Below are 6,000 nucleotides of genomic sequence, written 5' to 3' on the forward strand. Positions count from 1 at the left end.
TTGTGCACAAAAAAAGGTGAGAACTCTGACTCATGGAAAGGGGACATAGGCCTCCTGTTCCAAGTGTGTTGTGAAGGCATGACAAGTCCTCAACCATAGGGAATGTCAGCTTCATGGTGAAATATATGTAACATTCTTTTCTCTGAGTCATAGGATGTTAATGTGGGCAAGACAATGCTCTTGAATGCCCTTGACTCTTCTCAACCTTTAACAAATCTTTTCTTTTGAAGATTCTCTCTCTCCTCCCTCCCTCCCTCGCTCCCTCCTTCCTTCCTTTTCTTGTTACCAAGAGATATTTGGGGTACTTTGGGGGTGATTCTACTTTCCAATTTTTGATATCTCTTAATAGAGATATTTGTTTCCTGAGCAAAGTGTCTAAACAGATTCCTAGCAAAATATTGGCAAATGAATTTACCCATTGCCAAGAAGAAGCTGACAAGTTTTGCAGCTTTCGATGGTGTGTTTCATGGGTGACTGGTGAAGGGTAGATGAGCCTCAGCTCTCCAAATGTCAGGACAATGTGATTTCTTCTAATTATAAGCTCATCCTGGTGTGCCAAGAGAATGAACTCAGTGGGTGGACACAGCTAACTGTTCACAGGGACACGGTGATTATTAAGCTTCATAACAATGCAGCGGAAATCTCATCCCAGGCTCTGGTAGTAACAGATGACAGTGGGCGGGAAGTTAAGGCGACTTATCCAAATTTGTCCAGATTTTTAATATGTTACATTCAAGCCAGGCTTCATCAGAACTGCCTGGACTTGTTGGGTTACTAGTGGATAAAAATAAGTTTTATTTGGATACTTGGTCATTTTAATCGATCTTGAATATTTTTCTTGTGTCAATCACTGAAAAACAAAGTGTTGGTCACAGCTGATATTAGGAACACATGGCTTTACTCTAAGGGGTCATCACTACAGGTGACTAACCAGTAAAAGCACCCTTTTTTTATCATTTCTAACTTATTATCCTAACATATTATTTCTAGAACTAATTTCTAATTTAAAACTCTAAAGAAATGGAAACATAGACACAGAGTCTCCCCAGCACCAATGAGAATCCTGATATATTTGGCACTACTTTTTCACAAAGTAAAGTCACATACACAAACTTAGGATAATGGGACCCAGTGCCCAGAGGACCTGACTGTTGAGTGAAATAAATCTACCACTCCTGTAACAATGTGATTTTCATTACTGTTTTGGACTTTTTAAATATGAGGACAGGCCTTCATCTCTCTGAAGGTCCACTCTGGGGACTATTGGACTCTATCTAGTCAGATAGAAGCTACTGGAATTTAGAGATTAGAAAGCTTCCCAAAAGCTACCAAACTACTCCTCTGGGAATAGTTTCCTCCAAAAAACTCTTCAGTTACAGTTACAGTTACAGTTAGGAGTGAGAAGGGTGGGTTAAAGAGTAAAGCTAATCCAGCCTTTAAGATTCTGAATCTAAGTAGGACACAGCATGTGAACATCGCTGTAAAGATTGCTATCTGATGGGCTAAAGAGTTGATTCAGTGGGTAAGAGCACATATTGCTTATGCAGAGATCACAGGTTCCCTTTCCAGTGGTCACATGGTTATTTAAATGCATTTTAAGTCCAGTTCCAAAGGATGCCATTCTCTCTGCTGGCCTCTGTGAGTACAGCATACACATGGTGCACAGCTATATATAGGCAAAACCACCCAATAAATAAGGAATTAATCTTAAACAATAAGAGGCAGATGCCTACTCTTTTACTTGTCAAATCTGTGTGTGTATGTCTTACAGACATGGCAATTTAGTCAATATGACTGTTTTAGTCACTACTGTAAAATAATAATAGCAATAATAATAATAATAATAATAGCAATGGAATAATAAAAATAATAATAGCAATGGAAACTCACCATTTATTAGGAATGTGATTTGTAGTTATTTGTTTTGTGAATCCTACATCTGTACTTTTATTTAAGTCACTCTGAAATCCAGCATAGACGGAAGTAGCAACTTTGGTCAGAATGAGGCTTTGCAGAAAGGATAAGACAGGGTTGTGATGTTCACATATGCAACATTGTTTCAAATAGTTTATGTAGGTTAAGGGCACACTCTTTCAACAGGGATGACATTTGGCCTCTCTATGAGCTGCATGGCATTTGGTCCATGAGCTGCATGCTGCCTTGCAGAGCGACCAGTTTAGTGTTTTCCATAGCAGGCAAGGGGATGTTCTCATCACTGGCACACCTGGTGGGTAGGAACCCCTTTCAAGCGCACACTCACAGCTGGTGTATACTGGGCTCTTGGGTCCCTTGCAGCATCCTGGACCTGCCCTGATGTTCCTTCTACCTGGCAGCCTCTGCCCTGAAAGGGTACAGCAGTGAATTTGGCTCCATGGAGTATTATGTGCTATGTGGTTTTGGTGGGGTCTTAAACTGTGGGCTGATGGACACTGCTATTGTTCCCCTGTATTTCATAAAGTGCCTCATGCAGGTGGACCCTCAAAAGTATAAGGGCATATTTAATAGATTCTGTTACACCAAGAGAAGATAGTGTTCATGGTTTGGCTACAGTACCAGTGTTGGGGATTGGTTCTAATGCTTTGAATTAATCCGACCTCCAAAATGGGGAATCTGAGTATCCAAACACTAAAAGTCCTTGTCCCCAGTTGGTTTTTGATCTATCAGTAAGTAGCCAATGACTAATGACTGGGCAGGTAGATTGAAGTGGGACCTTTGGATTTGTGGGGGCTAGGAACTGGAAGGGAGGAGAGGGAGATTGCCATGATTTGGAAGGAGATGGATCAGGTTTAGAGCTGCCAAAGGAAAATCATCTGAAATGTGAGAAGGAATACAGCCCCCAGAAGGGCTGCCCAGAAGCATATTGGTCAGCAAAAACTAGGGAGCCACCCAGAAGAAGCCAGGGCAACAAAGTTAAAATATAGAATTAGGGAGCATTAAGCCAGAATTACAGGAGGGAAATGTGTGCTAGATTTGGGGAGATTAGAACTGCCTTTGAACTAGTCAAGCCTTTTAAAATTAACTGGCAAGCATGCACACATGTATGCGTGTATGTGTGTGTGTGTGTGTGTGTGTGTGTGGTGGCTTTCATGCCCCTCCTCCCTGCCCTCCAGCACAAAGCGGTATAGCTGATTCACTGCTACAGACCAGCCAGCTTTGATTGATTATTCCATGCAAGGGCTCTGTGAGTTCAACTTTTATGAAGTCCTCAAAGCCATATATACCAACATGCTTGGTGAGGAAAGCACCTATCAGTGGCACACAGCAATATATTACTGCTTCTGATAGTGCTGTTTTTTGTGCTGACACTGCTCTGGCTCCTATGGAAGCTGCTAAAGTATTCAAACCCAGCCTAGCTATGCCAACACATTGAGGAAAGCCATTCCCTAAATACAGAGAGAAAAGGGCTTAAAAGTATTCTACAAAGGCATTGCTCCTCTGTGGATGAGACAGAGTCCATACACCATGATGAAATTCTGTGGTCCATCTATAACTCTCTGAAGAAGCAGCTTGGGTTAACTGAGTAGACATATGAAAGTAACATGAACTGAAACTGCTTGATCAGTGTTGAAGAAAGCACAAATGAACTTTTATAGATTTGATGTGTAGAAAATCATCTATTCCTGATATAATTACTATACTACCTTCAGGCCTCAAGGCAATGAGATGGGAATGATAGAGTAGACACCAGAAGTCTTTCTCTGGCCTTTGCATGTGACTACATGTGTGCACCCACAAGGTCACATGCATGTACCACACAACCCAACACAGACACACACAGACACACACAGACACACACACACACACACACACACACACTTTGACGTTGGAAATTATATGTGCATTCGAACACATATCATATAATTATTAATATGATTTAATTTGCATTGAAGTCACATATGCAAATTAATGTAGTGATTAGTTTCTTGTCTTCAAAGTAAATGAATCATTCATCTGTTGCTTTGGTCCATTTTAATATTGAATATGAACAAATAGTTGTGCCTGCTATAGTGCTGGGAATTGTATGTTTTCATCATCACCATCATCGTCGTCATCATCATCATTTGTGTGTGTGTGTGTGTGTACAATATGTGTGAGCATGGGCAAGCACAGGGCCAGGGTGCTTGTGCTGAGGTTTGATAATAGTATTTTGGAGTTGATATTGTTCCATCCAGGGATGAAACTCAGGCTGTCAGGTTGGCAAAGCAAGCACTCACTGGCTTTGAGATCTCAAAAGTCTCGGAACTGTCATAGATGCTAGTGGAGAACCTCAGACTCCATAGTCTGCAGGCAGAAAGGGAAGCTTACAGGATAACAGTGACCCCAAGATTCACAACTGTGCTGTCCCTGACAGCATTTAACTCCAATCCAATGATGCTGTCAAACCTTGGCACTTCTAAAGAGAGAGAGGGATCTTGGAAATGGCGGAATATTGTGTAGTCTTAATAAAATAACTCACCTAAAAATAACTTCTGCTTTCTTTTGGGCAAGTTGTATAAGCCACCAGAGAAAAGAACTTGTTCCAAACTGGAACTAGCAGCCTATTTGTTGTGGAAACGGCTATCCTAATGTTTTAGTACTGTCTGTGTATTGACTGGCAGTAGACTAAAACACACCAGAAATAACTCCCTTTTAAAAAATCGAGCATGCAAGTTTACTAGGAGAAAAGCACTTGTCAAATCTATGTACACTGCAGCTGAGTGGTAGAATCACATAGATGTCAGTGGAGGACCTCAGCTTTTGCAGTCTGCAGGTACAGAAGGGGAAACTCACAGGATAATAATGACCTCCAAGGCACATAATTATGCTGTCTCTGAGGGCATTTGAACTCGAATCCAACGCTGTTGTCAAACTTCTGCACTTCTAAAGAGGGAGGGATGTTGGAAATGGAAGAATCACTGTGCATTTTTTGTACTTGATGATGTAAGTGATGCCCTAGAGATAGGGATGTTAAATGAAAGACTGATAGCATGGCTTCTCTGAAAGGAAACAGGAATTAGATGGGCATCCTTATGATAAGAGTTGTCCACATAGGTGAATCAGAGAGGTGGTATGTTGTAGGGGCTCTCGCTGTGCATTCTGGAGCTGGACTCACGGTTAACTCTGAGCTCAGTGATCTAACTCTGACTTGGGAAAGGTTTACAAGAAACTTCTTTTAGTTTTTTTTTTTCAATTAAGAAAATTGAGAACTAACTAGCTTTGATATTTCTCAGAGTATATAAAATGAACAGCGTCTCAAAGGCAATCTATTGGCCAGGCAACAACTCTCCTTTTCAATAGCTTAATGTCCCTGTACCAGAGACAGACTGCAGACTGTAGAGATGTTTCCTGAACTCTAGCTTCCTGAACTCTTGGAGGTGTGGATACACTGTCTCACTGTCACTGAATGTATTTGGATGCATGACTTTCAGATTGTTTTGTTTTAAATTAAAGTGCAATGTTTATCGTTCACAATAGACTCTGTAATTCCAGGGGTGAATGAAGCACAGTGTCTCCAGGGGTCCTTAATAATCATTCTGCTTACTTGATGAGTCAGCAAGGCCATTTATTGATTTAGAAATGTTGGTATGGATTATCAAAGGAATGTTACTTTACTATTTGTGAAGAGGTCAAGGGAGTGATTCTGTCTTTTACCATATGTGGAAGTATTACCAAGAAAGAGGGTGAGGTAGATGGAGACAGAGCTGGGGTTAAGTACACAGTTCCAGCCTCAGATACACACACACACACACACACACACACACACACACACACACACAGACACAGACAGAGAGAGAGAGAGAGAGAGAGAGAGAGAGAGAGAGAGACAGAGAGAGACAGAGAGAGACAGAGAGAGAGAGAGACAGACAGAGACAGAGAGAGACAGAAAGAGACAGAGAGAGAGATGGGAGGGGAAGAGAGTGTTCAGCTGACTGATGCCACTTTTAAATAGTACATGCTGGAAAAAATACAAAAAATTTAAAAAAGTTTTTGTACTCATTTTTCCTCCATTTGTACTTTTAT

The 6,000-nt window shown here is 41.1% G+C and overlaps 1 pseudogene; it reads left to right on the top strand.

Annotated features, from left to right (window-relative positions):
- Positions 1 to 2,203: 2,203 nt before the first annotated feature.
- Positions 2,204 to 3,498, top strand: LOC114613422 (annotated as a pseudogene).
- Positions 3,499 to 6,000: the final 2,502 nt, after the last annotated feature.

Source organism: Grammomys surdaster, unplaced genomic scaffold, assembly GCF_004785775.1.
Source record: "Grammomys surdaster isolate TR1022 unplaced genomic scaffold, NIH_TR_1.0 126219, whole genome shotgun sequence".
Lineage (NCBI taxonomy): Eukaryota > Metazoa > Chordata > Mammalia > Rodentia > Muridae > Grammomys > Grammomys surdaster.